Genomic DNA, 16,264 nt, shown 5'->3' on the forward strand with positions numbered 1-16,264 from the left:
TTGTAACTTCGCGTGTGAAGTTTATGTTATTTCATAGCTGTCAAATTGAATGTGAAGTTCATCTTTATGTTATTTTATAGTGTAGTCAGATTGTAATATTCAGATTGTAAATTCGCGTGTGAAGTTCATCTTTATGTTATTTCATAGCTAGATTGTGGAATCTGTCAAATTGAATATGTTGTTATAGTATAGTCAGATTGTAACTTCGCGTGTGAAGTTTATGTTATTTCATAGCTAGATCGTGAAATCTGTCAAATTGAATATTTTGTTATAATATAGTCAGATTGTAAATTAGCGTGTGAAGTTCATCTTTATGTTATTTCATAGCTAGATTGTGGAATCTGTCAAATTGAATATTTTGTTATAATATAGTCAGATTGTAAATTAGCGTGTGAAGTTCATCTTTATGTTATTTCATAGCTAGATTGTGGAATCTGTCAAATTGAATATGTTGTTATAGTATAGTCAGATTGTAACTTCGCGTGTGAAGTTTATGTTATTTCATAGCTAGATCGTGAAATCTGTCAAATTGAATATTTTGTTATAGTATAGTCAGATTGTAAATTAGCGTGTGAAGTTCATCTTTATATTATTTCATAGTTAGATAGTGGATTATTTTGATTCGTTTATTTAGTTTTTAAGTGAGTTTTGTTATTTTTTTAATCAAATGTTTCATTGTCTGAAGTTCGAACAGCGCTAATTATCACGTGCTCTTCACATTGTTGATAGAATATTTCTAATTGCTGTTACCTTGTTTTCCTACATGTAATTTCTTATCTTTAAGAAATATTTGAGAACAAAAATGGATTGGGCGTGCAATTAGTTTCAAGGTATATAACTACATGAATATTATTGTTTATCTTCAAAATAATAACGACTTGTTTTTATAGCATTTATTTATGTCTGAGGTTTATAGATTGGTTCACTTTTGTTTGTTAACGCGTTCGGTGTAAATATTTGACAGAAGCAGTCGGATTTAGTCACATATTGTTTTTACGTAGAAATGACTGGTATTAACAACACTGTTTCTGTTTACATTTCATGATTACGAGTCATATGTTATTAGGTACTCAGCACGTGAAGCGTGACATGCATGCTACTGATGTTTAATAACTAACTAGGTTTTGTTTGTTTTGAACTTCGCGCAAAACTACACGAGGGCTATCTGCGTTGGCCATCCTTAATTTAGCAGTGTAAGACTAGATGAAAGGCAGCTAATCATCACCACCCATCGCCAACTCTTGAGCTACTCTTTTACCAACAAATAGAGGGATTGATCGTCACGTTATAATGCCAACATGGTTGAAACGGCAAGCATGTTTGGTGTGACAGGGATTCGAACTTGCGACCATCAGATTACGAATCGAGTGCCCTAGGTAAAAAGATATGTGGATGACTTATTAATTAGCATAATGAACCTCCTGTCATCTAATTAATATGTATATATATTTATTTGTTTTTCTGCACTACCGTGTGTATGTGTAGTTTCTTGGTTTCTTTCAGAATTTTCGTGCGAGTTTACGTGAAATACCATCTGCGCAAAAACCATATCAACTGACTAGAGAAAAATCAGCTATTTAGTCGACAGCAGTCACTAATGTGGAACTCATAGCTCTAAAGTGCGGAGCGCGTTTTTGCGACAACTAGCTGCGAGCCATAAATCCTAAGATTTACATTCCTAACACGCTTGCCGGTAAACTACGTCCGGATATTTGAATAAAGAACAGCTAACACGGCTTAACATGAACATGTGGTCCCATGAAACGAAAGTTAATATAATATGTGACATGCGTACTACAAATGTCTAATAACAAACTCGATAAAGTGATACGGGAGGTAAGATGTTAATTAACATAATGAATCTCTTGCCTCCTGATTAAGACGGTTCTATGCATGCATAGGTTATTTCTGTACTTGCGTGTGCACGGGTGTAAATCTGAACTCCAGACGTTTTTCTTTCTTAGAACGCTCGTTATAGAAATGATTTGGTTACTTGTCATTGCGTCTCTCTGCATTTCCCAGAGCCTTCACTGTCTACCACCCTCTTCTCACTTTTAACTCCCAAAATCATGTAGCTACCAAGTATATTTATGATGTTAATTTCAACCTTTTCTTTGAACTTGGGAAAGACAAATTAGATTCTTTACATCAGATATTGTTTTTGTTGTACTACGAGTTGGATGTGACTTCCGCAAAGCTGACGGCCATAATTAACATTTTCTAAATTCACCAGTCACGGTATATGCGTATGTACTCATTCGCTAGATATATAATTTCAAAGGTATTAATAATGAATTCGTTTCACCCTCAGCTCAAAACCTATACAGACATCAGTTTTAGCAGCCATGACTGTAACTGTTCTAACTGTAATTGACATCCGTTACTGAACTAGCAAGTATCAGTCAGAGAACGTGTAATTCAGGACCACAAGTTACAGAGAATTCAGACGCGGCTCTTAGTGCTTCGCGTAATTGTTTTTTTTGGTTTTTTTTCCAAACCAGTGTTTTCAAGTTGTTCAGGGAAAGGAAGTTGTGAATATTAATTACATTAAATTTAAATTCTAACGCAGCCAATGATAATTAGATAAGCTATCCTCTAGTCACGTGCTTCAGACTTCTTCCGGCTCACCTCATTATTTTACTCTATATTTGTTCACGAGTTCTTAATGTAAACGCATGTAACTTTTGTTTAACTTCAGACAATATGCAGGGTGGCCCAAACGTAGAGCATATATGAAAGTAATATATATTTCGTGATAAGCGCTTTCTAAACAGATTACACAACCAGCATAATAATTTAATAAATCACTTTCAGAAGGTTTATTTCGTTTTTGGAGTTGCTGTAATGGTAAAAATAAGACTTCGAAAAACAACAACAGAAGTGCCTTTACAATAAATAGTCCTGTTACTATTGCATCGCTATATAAATAATATGCTTGCGTTTGTCTGTCCCGAACGTTTCTTGCAAACGTTTTGGTCAAACGCTACAAATCTCATATCATTAGAAAGGTCTTTATCCGAGGAGTCCGGTTTGCTTCTTGGCTTTAACGTGTTTTTTTCAAACTTTTTTTTAATGCAATTAATATGTTACAGAATAGTACAATGACGTTGTTATCATGTGACGACTGGCTTAAATTTCAACTTTAGTTTCTTATTTGCATAGCATTTCACACAAATACCGCCAAACCCTCGTGTAATTTCCTCGAAAAATGAACATTACACTAAATACAATTTCTCTGTGCTTTCTCGAATTAATTAGGTCTAAAATACGCATGAGCAGTTAGTTCAGAACCACATGCTTATCACTTTGTAAACATGCGTTTAGACATTTCTGCATATTTAGCTAAGCTTGCTTTTATTACACCCCCCTGCCTACGGATTTACAACTCTAAAATCAGGAGTTCGATTCCCCTCGGTGGACTCAGCAGATAGCCCGGTGTGCTTTTTCTATAATAAAATACATACACATTTTTATACATTACTCCAGATCGTTTCATACTTTATTACAAACAAGTCTTAGCTACTTTTTCTTTACTACAGGTTTTATTGTTCGTCTTTCTTAGTTTCTTTGTTTCAACTGATAAAGTCGTATCATACACTGAACCACCATTATCACTGTATAATCTGCACGCTATTATAAACACTATTACTTTACTTTATCGTTTATATCTAGTATTATTAAAGTTTCGTCTACGCGAGTTTGTTTGTCTGAAAGTATTTTTTTTACTCAAATTGATTAAATGCCGTGCCTCAAAATGATAGAATATGGAAAATTCAAGCGAAGGATATGCAAACTGCCACAAATGTTTTGAGCAAATTTAATACAACTTGCTACTCTGTGATTAACAGCTATGTATGTTTAGATTGTCGTTTTCTACGTTCCTGGCCCGGCATGGCCAGGTGGGTTAAGACGTTCCACTCGTCATCTGAGGGTCACGGGTTCGAATCCTAGTCGCACCAAACATTCTCGCCTTTTCAGCTGTGGGGGCGTTATAATGTTACGATCAATCCCACTATTTGTTGGTAAAAAAGTAGCCCAAGAGTGGGTGGTGATGACTAACTGCCTTCCCTCTAGTCTTACACTGCTGAATTAGGAACGGCTAGTACAAAAATCCCTCGTGTAGCTGTACGCGAAATTCAAAAAACAGATGTCATTGCACTTTTAAGAGAGGTATTTTGACATTGTTGGAGCCTGTGTTATAAACATTTCATAGCTAACTGAATAAAATTTTGCGAAATGAAGCTTGGCCAACAAAGAGACAGTAAATTCCTTTGTGAACCAATCAAAATTAAGATAATTCATAAAATTAATTCGTGGCGTGTTCATAGAATAATTATTGATAAAAAAAGTAGATAGTTTAACAATATAAATTTGTATATAAAACCAGTGCGTTTTGGGTTTGGCCATATCAAACAATGGCTTTTGTGTAATGTTGCTTACCAACAAAAGTATAACCTAACTTCTTGTTAGTCTGTGCAATGGAAATATGAAATGATATGTATAGAAAACAAATCTGGAAACATACTTGCTAATTTCTTAAATGTAGAGTCTTGTTTGGCTAAAGATATTTGTTTTTATTTAAAACGTTGGTGACATAATAATAGTTTAACTGAGAAATAATTTCACTTTAAAATTGAATCGATATTTTTACTTTCATAATCAGTTTTATGTACTTGGTTCTATACTAGGTTATCCCTCACTACATTTTTACTTTGGCTTGTTATACCAATACTTACTACACTTATAAGGTTTCACGGAATACACACATACCCTCACGGCCACCTTTCACACCGTCAAGAAAATCGTAATGGTCAGACAGTAATCGAACTATTCTATCTAGATAAATTACTTCTCCTACTCTGAGAAATCAAGCGTGACGTGACACACACTGATTTTTGTGTCGGCTAGATCATCGAAATACCTTGTGACATTATTAGAACGAATTTGAATGTCCATAAACTCGTATCCTCATGCCTACATTTCCTGTGATAAAAGCGTCACAATTAGAATACGGAGTTAACCGTCTAGAAATAATCACTTTTCGATTTTTATGATGTATGAATAGCATTGTTATAATACATTTTGAATTTAAATGAGAGTTTGGGATTGTATGCATTGTACCAACTGATTTCACGGATGGCCTACAAATCATAAACTATATGTAAGACGTCTTTTCGCTTCTGGCACCAAACATTGAGAGGTGTGAAGAACAATGAAAAAACAAACCATCATGGTGAGAGAAGAGTCCTGTATCTTACTGCATATTCTGGATTAACTGTAAAATACTTTAGATATCATTGTGTGGTACTAGGTGTCGAGGCGTTGACGTGTTATAGTTACAAATGTAGTATTAGGTACTGTTTTACTTCTAGGAGTAATGTTATGATGTAGGCCTATTTTATTTGGCTTGAACCAATTTCTGTTAAGGATATATATATATATATATGAATGTTTTGGTATTGTAAAGGTGTGTTGTGGTACCTACTTAATATGTTTAGTTCAATTCGTGAAGACACACCACGCCATACGACAATAGTGTGCCTTTCTGTTGTACAAAACCTACTTTACCTATCTAGAATAACACACCACGCCATACGACAACAGTGTGCCTTTCTGTTGTACAAAACCTACTTTACCTATCTAGAATAACACACCATGCCATACGACAATAGTGTGCCTTTCTGTTGTACAAAACCTACTTTACCTATCTAGAATAACACACCATGCCATACGACAATAGTGTGCCTTTCTGTTGTACAAAACCTATTTTACCTATCTAGAATAACACACCACGCCATACGACAATAGTGTGCCTTTCTGTTGTACAAAACCTATTTTACCTATCTAGAATAACACACCACGCCATACGACAATAGTGTGCCGTTCTGTTGTACAAAACCTACTTTACCTATCTATAATAACACACCATGCCATACGACAATAGTGTGCCTTTCTGTTGTACAAAACCTACTTTACCTATCTAGAATAACACACCACGCCATACGACAATAGTGTGCCTTTCTGTTGTACAAAACCTACTTTACCTATCTAGAATAACACACCACGCCATACGACAATAGTGTGCCTTTCTGTTGTACAAAACCTACTTTACCTATCTAGAATAACACACCACGCCATACGACAATAGTGTGCCTTTCTGTTGTACAAAACCTACTTTACCTATCTAGAATAATACACCACGCCATACGACAATAGTGTGCCTTTCTGTTGTACAAAACCTACTTTACCTATCTAGAATAACACACCACGCCATACGACAATAGTGTGCCTTTCTGTTGTACAAAACCTACTTTACCTATCTAGAATAACACACCATGCCATACGACAATAGTGTGCCTTTCTGTTGTACAAAACTTACTTTACCTATCTAGAATAACACACCACGCCATACGACAATAGTGTGCCTTTCTGTTGTACAAAACCTACTTTACCTATCCAGAATATCGATACAAATCCCAATCTTGAATCGATTCTAAGGTTGTTTTACAGATAACCAAGAATCATCTATCTCTAAAGGTTAACGAAAGTTCTCCACAAATGACTGGTGGCGGTGGTCTATTCTGTTTGTTTGTTTGTTTTGAATTTCGCTCAAAGCTGCACGAGGGCTATCTGCGCTAGCCGTTTCTAATTTTATCCGTGATGATGAGAAAACCTCCTTGTAAAGAAGATTATATCTGTAAAAAACGGCTGGTATCGGTAGAGAAAGCATTATGTAGAGGAGCGAACAACGTTTCGACCTTCTTCGGTTATCGTCAGTTTCACAAAGAAAGAAAGAGGTAACTGACCGATAGCTGACCACATGTTTGAAGGCGGTTGTGTAATTGAATGTAGGAATGTAGAGGGCGTGTTTAGATGTTGGATTATATTTATTAATATAGATATAAAGGTGTTCCTTTTTATTGGTTTACTTTGAGCTCGAGTTGTTGTATTCAAGTAAGGCTTCTTTAATTTTACGTTTGTTTATGTTTGTTTCTTTATTTAGTATTTGGGTGTTTTCTATGGTTATGTTGTGTTTATTTGATTTCCAGTATTCAAAAACGTGTGAAGGTGACTCTTTGTGTTATTTGAATCTGGTTTCCATTTTTCTACTTGTTTCTCCAATATAGAAGTCGTGGTAGTTATCACATTGTATTTTATAAATAATGTTGGTGTGGTGTTTGTCAGTGTAGTTTTTGCATAGTATAGACCTTAGTTTTGTGCCTGGTTTTTGAATAAATTTGGTATTAACTGGAATGTCATATTTTGTTACTAATTTTTGCCAAATGTTGGTTATTTGTTTGCTGATGTCAGGAATATATGGTATACAGCAGTATATGGTTTCGTGATTTTTTGATTCGTGAGATATATTTACTTTAGTTGGTTGATTTTGCTTTCTGTCTAGGTGTGTGCGTATAATGTTTTCTACGGTTTGTGGGGGAAACTTATTGATGTTGATGAAGTATTGTTTTATTTTGTCTAATTCGCCGTTAATTTTATCTGGTGAGCATAGTTTTATGACTGTGTTTATTTGGTTTCTTGGTATGTTGAGTTTTTGTTTTGTTTCATGTGCTGAGTCCCAAGGAATGTATAGTCCAGTATGGGTGATTTTTCGGTGGATTCCTGTTTTAAATTGTGTATCGGTTCTTGTAATTTTGAGGTTAGGAAATGATATTTGATTGCTTTCTTCCTGTTTACATGTGAAGTGAATGTTGGGATGTATAGAGTTAACGTGATTGAAAAAATTAAGTATGTGTTCTGTAGATGTGAATCCCACAATCGTGTCATCTACATATCTGTACCAGTATAGTGGTGGATGTAATGCTGTGTTAGTTGCTTGTGTTTCAACGTTCCTAATTTAACAGTGTAAGAACAGCTAGACATCACCACCGTTCGCCAACACTTGAGCTACTCTTTTATCAACGAATAGTGGGATCGACCATCACATTATAACGCTCCCACAGCTGAAATGGCGAGCATGTTTGGTAGGACGGTGATTCGAACCCGCAACCCTTGGATTACGAGTCGAGTGCCTTAACCAGCTGACCATGCCAGGGTCAAGTAATTCGTAAAACACAGTTATCACCCCAGAACTTTACAGTGGTTTAAAACGTGCCCACTCGCATAGCCTACACTGGTTCATCTAACTTTTTGGTTAATTGGAACAATATATTTAAATATCAGGTATTATAAAACACAACTACAATTATGCGCAGGAAGTAAACAGTACAAAGAATAGAACAGGAACGTTCGATGTAGTGTTAAAAAAACGTCATTTCCGGTTCAGTCACACACTATATTTCTTCCGTGTTGCTTCCACTTTCATTAGATTGTTTTGTTTATCCTTTTGTAATATGTCCACATATTTTATCCCGTCTTAAGTTACTTTTTTGAACCAAACATTTTTCTAACCCTAAATAAGACCAGAATAATTAAATATTTGTGTTAGTGTTAACACGGGCCCGCCATGGCCAGGTGGGTTAAGACGTTCGACTCGTAATTAAGGGCCGCGGGTTCGAATTCCCGTCGCACCAAACATGCTCGCCCTTTCAGCTGTGGGGGCGTTATAATGGTACAGTCAATCCCACTATTCGTTGGTAAAAGAGTTGGCGGTGGGTGGTGATGACTAGCTGCCTTCCTTCTAGCCTTACACTGCAAAATTAGGGACGGTTAGCGCAGATAGCCCTCGTATAGTTTTGCGCGAAATTCCAAAAACAAACAAACAAACTGTTAACACTATTTCTTTAGTGTATTCGATGACTTATTTCATTTGTATCAGTATAAATGGATCACATGAATAATTTCGTTCCTAGGTACATCTGTATTTTTCTGCCTTACCGGAAGACAAAGTTCCTTACGTCAACAGTGTAGGGAGAAATACAGAATCAAGCAGCTCTTACATCAACTGCCACCTCACGACAACGAAGTACGATATTGTAATGGACTCAGTGATGAAGAAAAGAGGGAGTTACGCTTGTTCTCGGCACAGCGAAAACGAGAGGCTTTAGGGCGTGGTACTGTACGTCAACTTCCTGTTACTCTCCAATCATCAATGACTTGTCAAAACGTAAGTCTATATTTCCTCATCACCTTTTAAACAACTTTTTGCGGTCGTTACATTGAAAATGTTTTGTTGAAATTTGTATTACGAATGAATATTTGCCATGTATTTAGTTTTAAGAATATAAATGGATTTCGAATCATGACATAAATAATGGTTATCATAATCTACATTAACTTACTATAATGGACGTAGCACGTATATGCGTATCTATGGATGTGACCAACTTAATAAATGTAATGTGGCGCCATCTAGTAAATGATATTACAAATAAATATCCATAAAAAACTTCATACTTCAAGCAATCAAGATTCATATGTTTTATAATTCTAGAAAAATAACCTAGGCATGTGCAACAAAGAAAAAAACATAGGTTTAAATAGAAGCACTTTCTTCTCAAGGAATATGGGTTTTTAAGTTGTATCTACAGACATAATGAATATAAACCTAAAGAGATTATAATTTCATTCATTGTGCAGGTCATTGGTTAGGCCACATTTGAAATATTGTGTCAGTCTTTGGCTTCTTACCTTACGAAGGACATGGACTTATTGGAAAACGTTAAGAATAGGGTTATTAAAATGGCGCTTCAGATAGAAGGGTTGTCATACAAGAGGAGGTTCAAAACTCTCAAGTTGTTTTCTCTTAAAAGAAGGAAGAGTAAGACGGGATCTGATTGAAGTGTTTAATGTTTGTAAAGGGAATTAGTAGTGTCAATGTATCATCTTATTTCATACTTAGCAGTGACAATAATAGGCCTAAGGGACACAAATATAGATTTGGGTAGGATAGGAGTCACCTTCAGCTAAGACAATTAACTGTTTTTAGAGGATGGTTGGCCTTTGGAATGGGTTGTCTTCGAATGTTATGGAGGCAATAAATTTGAATGACTTTAAGAGAAAGTTTGATAACTACATGAATGATAAGAGATAGAGCTGAGATTTTTTTTTAAATATTTATTTAATGGTTTCAGGGTTGATTTTTTTAACGGATGGGACAACCGAGATAGAACAGCAGGTCCCTTGTTGTCTGTCCCAAAACATCATGTTATGTTATACGATTGTTTTATAAATATTTCTTTTTAATAGTTTATCCTGATTTTAGAAGTATTTTTGAACAGTAGAAACAGTTTATTTTGTTTTCGTGTTTAATAAAGCTGCTATAGATCACAATAGAAAAAGATAAATTTCTCAGGTCAAAGTTCACTTATAAAACATAGAGCAGTTATAGAGAACAATAAAGATAAAAAAATGTTTGTTTGATAAGCTACACAGCGGATTATCTGTGGTTTGCCGAGCACGGTTATCAAAACCCGATTTTTAGCGTCATAAACCCTCAGTAATACTGCTGACCCAACCTCTACGTATAGAAACTTGTGAATTTCTCAAACCACAGTTCACTGAACGTAATAACAATACATAAAATTACTGATAAAAATATTGATAAAGCTGGCCGGCAAATGTTATGAACGAATATAACTGACCTGACATAATACAATGCCTTATTCGAAGCTTAACAACTGCATATATATATCCTTCAATTCTGTAACATTGCGTTACATTGAAATATTTTAGAACGTGTAATGATCTTAGTTAAATTTAAGTGTGAATCTATAAGGGGCTATCTGCGCTAGCCGTCCCTAATTTAGCAATGTAAGAATAGAGGGAAGGCAGCTACTCATCACCAACCACCGCCAAATCTTGGGCTACTCCTTTACCAATGAATAGTGGAATTGACCGTCACATTATAACGCCCCCACGGCTGAAAGGGCGAGCATGTTTGGTGGGACGGCGATTCAAACCCGCGACCCTCGGATTACGAGTTGAGCGCCTTAACCACCTGGCCATGCCGAGCAGATAAAGACAGAGAAGGTTAGATTTGCACATTATCGTTTGTATGATGAGCACAAAGCTAGCATTATTAATATATTTGTGGAAGAGTGTGATGTATGGGAAGCTTTCGTTTCTTACGTAGCCACAGTCCAACAAAAAGACACAGTGTTGAGAAAGCCGACACTTAAACCCTGTTTAACAGAACGACTACAAACACGCACCAGAGAGAAAAAGAAGACAGGATATACATGGTTGTTCTTTTTTGTTGTTGCTAAATACAGATCTACAAAATTGGCTTTCTCTACTTTTCTATCGCGGGTGTCGAAACTCGAATTTTAATGTTATAAAGCCCTCGTGTTTACAGCTGATTCTTTTGGGGGAGGGAGTGAGGAGTGCTGTGTATGTCAGCAGTAAACTGGTTAGGGTTTAAGTTCAATACTTAATTCAGAAGCGCTGCCAGGGGGCTCGAACGAACCCCACAAACCGATAAACCTGCTTGCATGTTAACAGAAAAACTGATATACTTACCACAACTGTATTGTGTATTCAAACGTTCCTCACTAGAAAGTGAATGGACAAGTACCATACCAATCAGAGAAACACCGACACACGTATATATACTCATAACTAATTCTATGCATTTCTAACTTGTATTACTTGTAATACATAGAGATTTACATATGTGTAACTACGAGGAATACAGAAACTTTGGTTCAGTAATAAGTGAGTACACAGTATGTTAGTTTTAAAACTTTCATGAATGTTCGTTTCTACGAAACTCGTTCGTTTTGGAGTTTTTATCACGACAGGTGAAGCTTTACGTGTAAATGTTCCATGTAAATTATTTTAAGTTCTTAAAAGAGTTATTGACGCCCCTCAAACATGTAAATGTTGTCTAGACAGCGTGTTCTACAAGGGAACATGACTAGTATAAACAGTGAGAAACGCAACAGGTACATATATTAGTTTTTACGAAGTGTAGGCAAGATATATATATATGTGAATAAAGTCACTGGCGAAAGATTTAAGGTGCTGAAACTATAGTAAAATGATGTGTTCGTAATGCTATGTTTGTGTACCGTAAACTTGATACTAAAGAAATATGCGTAATGTTCACTTGTTGAAACTAAAATAACTTTAATGTTCTTTGTGGTGCCCGCAATGTGATATTTGTTAGTGTGGGTACATTTAGAAAACCTGATCACATAAGCTGTACATCAACCCAAGTTGTATTACTTGAGGGAAATCCATCAGGAATTTTGACGATTGGTTGTGGGTCTCGTGAGCAGATGATAAATGCCTCATCCAGTTTTAAAAGAAACGATGAAATATAAGTCTAAAGGTGAAAAAGCTCGTGACAGTTTGTCCATGATTGGTTGTACCAATTATGAACGGTTGTAGTGAATATTTTATGGTAGGTTTTAATTTGACTGCATTTATTGTATCACTGTAAAGTGCCCCTCAGTGGCTCAGTGGCAAATGTGCAGGGTTACGACGCTAAAATCCGGGTTTCGGTACTCTCGATGGGTAGAGCACAGATAGTTTATGCTGTAGCTTTGCACTTAAGAACAGCCAGACAAACTAAATATCACAGTAAAGTTGTAGTGAATGTTTTATTGTGAACTGTAATTTGACCGTAATTGGTTGTGCCAACTGTAAGGATTGTAATGAGTAGGTTCTGGTAGGTTTCGTTTATTATTGAACTTTCTGCAAGTCTAGATATTCGTGAATCTTAAATGAACAGACTTAATAACATCTATTGTAAGTACAAATGTTCTTACAAATATAATATTCTATGTCACAAGATGTATATTTATTTATATGAATGGTCCACACTTAGTTTTAAGATAATATCATTAATTTTGGAACTAAACCTAACACACACACCTTTGAAACAATGTGATTACCAACTGTACAATCGTTTAAAATAAACGTAATAAAAATTGTAGTAGACATCTGTAAGAGCCCACTTGAAAACATGTGACGATTAAACATTTATGGTCTGGTTAAGGGTTAGTCTCTGCCATATCAGAACAAAGTATGATTGTCTGTGTGTTTGAAGTTACGCACAAAGCTACACAATAGGCTATATCTGCACTGCTCACCACTAGTAAACTAACTAAAACTACGTTTACAACAACAGTAATTTTTATCTCACGCAATACTTAAACGGACGATACAGGAACAAAACTAATGAACTTCAATATTAACTTTTGTTAGACTTGGTTCACTGGTTTCGAAGGCCGGGCGTTGCCCAGTAATTAACATGTTGAAATATGAAATGTATCACATCTTACAGATTGCGATGTATGTTTTAATGTGTAAAAATATCTTGGATATTTGGTGCTAATTTCCTTTCTCACCTTTTAACATTTGAAACCTTGAAGCCCTGTTATCACGAAAACCTTTACATTAGATTTTCGTTTTAAACTTATGGAATAAAATTCTAAATTTAGAAACATAAATATCAAAATAATTTAATTTACGTTTTTACTCGCAAGGATCTAAAATCTTCATTGTATTGTAATGACCTAAAGGCTCCTTATATTATAATGATCTAAAGACTTCCTTATATTGTAATGATCTAAAGACTTCCTTATGTTGTAATGATCTAAAGATTCATTGTATTATAATGATCTAAAGATTCATTGTATTATAATGATCTAAAGATTCATTGTATTATAATGATCTAAGGACTGCCTTATCTTGTAATGATCGAAATACTTCATTGTATTATAATGATCTAAATACTTCCTTATATTGTAATGATCTAAATACTTCATTGTACTATAATGATCTAAAGACTTCCTTATATAGTAATTATCTAAAGACTTCATTGCATTATAATGATCTAAAGACCTCCTTATATTGTAATGAATTTTGAATGAGATGAAAATTAAGTTATACAATGATAGGACTGCTTTTTAAAATACAAAAGAATTAAACAACCAAAGCAGTTCACAGTGAACTGATGGAGGTCGTTTATATTTCTGATAATAATGGTTTAATAACTATTGTTGTCAGCAAACACAAAGCTTCACTCGGTTTTCAGCAGTATTAGTCCACAGATATATCACTGTGCCACTTAGGGGAAAGATTACTAGTAATCTATTTGTTTTAGAGGAAGGTAATCTCGGATTATCTGCTGTGTCCATTACGCGGAATTGAACCATGAAAGACTTACTGCCTTCCCACTGGAACACAGTTAATAATATAAATAAGAGAGTTTCGTACAAGTAGAGAGAGTTCTAACTTTTAGTCCCACGCTGCGACATCAGTATGTCTAAGGATTTACAACGCTAAAATCAGGGGTTCGATACCCCTCGCTGGACACAGCAAATAGCCCGATGTTGTGTTGATACAAGAAAGAATTTACTTTAAATTTTAACCTGATAACTCTGTACAAGTTGAAGTATTAGATAGTTTTATCTCACGTTTTAGTATCATTTGGCTGAACTTATTACATTTGATAATAAACGTTTAGTCAATTAAAATTTTAAGGTAAGAAGCGATGGCTCATATGTTGTTAATTTTACGCGGAATTATATATTAATTTCATTTAAATTACAAATACACATGGGACCGGCATGGCCAAGTGTGATAAGGCGTTCGACTCGTAATCCGAGGGTCGCGGGTTCGAATCCCTGTCGCATCAAACATGCTCGCCCTTTCAGTCGTGAGTGCGTTATAATGTTACGGTCAATCCCATTATTCGTTGGTAAAAGAGTAGCCCAAGAGTTGGCGGTGGGTGGTGATGACTAACTGCCTTCCCTCTAGTCTAACACTGCTAAATTAGGGACGACTAGCGCAGATAGCCCTCGAGTAGCTTTGCGCGAAATTCAAACCATAACTGTTATACCTAGATATGTAGGTTTTGTGAAACTGACCCTCAGATGCCGCCATTTATCAAGCAGTTCCCTACTCTAGTAGCCAGTACATGGCAACGTCTTAAGTTAAACGCATTTTTATTACCGTAAAATCGTCTTCATTTTCTCAAGCTAACTAACTTCTAATGGACTCTGAAGGCGGTGAAACATGATTCCTGTTAACGATATGATGAATGGATTAGATAGGGCTTCTACCCAGGGAGTTGAAGCCTCTATCAATACACTATTGATTTTTAGGCTTGTGCCTGATCTTGTCTAGTTAGCACCCTCACTTTTTATGTCCCCACTGTACACTTGGAACTTCAAATATTTCCACGTAATGTTCTGTTTCTTTGCCTAAGCGATTAACCTTCCATTATTCTCGACTCACTTATTGTTATTCATTTTTTAAACTTTATTTCTATAACATTTATATACGTCAAACGTTATTTTGTCAACAGACATAACTAAATTATCAGTTATATTTTAATCAGGGAGTCAAAATTTTTAAAGTATAATATGAGTTTGTTTTTTATATATTCACTGTTACCGCTTGTTTATCTGTTGGTGATGATTTCTATACTTATTTATTATCTGCTGAGACAAGTGCGACCAAGCGATTAGCACGTCTGGACTGTAAATCCCAGGGCTCATGGTTTGCGTTCTTTTACCGCAGTATCGCATTCCGCGCCCCGAGGCCGACCGAGATTGTGCTATACGTGTTATGGTCAACTCTCATTATTCGGTCAGGTAAGCGGAGCCTCAGAGTTTATTCGTGACCAGCTGCCTTCCCTCTTTTCTATCAGATCAAACTAAGACGGTCACGCGTGCGTATCCCTTTCTGTAGCTTTGCGTGAATAACCGAAACAAACAAACAAAATGACTAGGTTGTAGAAAATATTTATTAAGCTCACTTCGACCAGGAAGACTTCCTTTTCTCCTCTTACCCTGGAGAAATTTTTATATTAGTTCTAAAGTTTTCATTCCATTACCAGCCCCTATTAATTGATAAGTAATAAAGAGCAATAACCTGGTTGGTTCGTTTGTTTGTTTTCTTAACTTAGCACAAAGCTACAAAATAGGCTATCTGTGCGTTGTCCACCACTATTGTTGGATAATGTATTTAGTTGATTCATTAAACACTATTGTTGGATGATGTATTTAGTTGATTCACTAAACACTATTGTTGGATGATGTATTTAGTTGAATCACTAAACACTATTGTTGGATGATGTATTTAGTTGATTCACTAAACACTATTGTTGGATGATGTATTTAGATGATTCACAAAACACTATTGTTGGATGATGTATTTATTTGATTCACTAAACACTATTGTTGGATGATGTATTTATTTGATTCACTAAACACTATTGTTGGATGATGTATTTATTTGATTCACTAAACACTATTGTTGGATGATGTATTTATTTGATTCACAAAACATTATTGTTCGATAATGTATTTAGTTGATTCACTAAACATTATTGTTCGATAATGTATGTAGT

General features: G+C 35.4%; 1 pseudogene across 1 annotated transcript in view; it reads left to right on the forward strand.

Moving 5' to 3' along the window:
* Positions 1–16,264, forward strand: part of LOC143236078 (uncharacterized) — a 314,870-nt pseudogene that overhangs the window by 278,248 nt on the left and 20,358 nt on the right. The window contains exon 4 of the transcript XR_013019440.1: positions 8,811–9,064. The product of XR_013019440.1 is annotated as an uncharacterized LOC143236078 (transcript). The remainder of the gene's footprint in view (positions 1–8,810; positions 9,065–16,264) is intronic.

Source organism: Tachypleus tridentatus, chromosome 13 (genome assembly GCF_004210375.1).
Source record: "Tachypleus tridentatus isolate NWPU-2018 chromosome 13, ASM421037v1, whole genome shotgun sequence".
NCBI classification, from domain to species: Eukaryota; Metazoa; Arthropoda; class Merostomata; order Xiphosura; family Limulidae; genus Tachypleus; species Tachypleus tridentatus.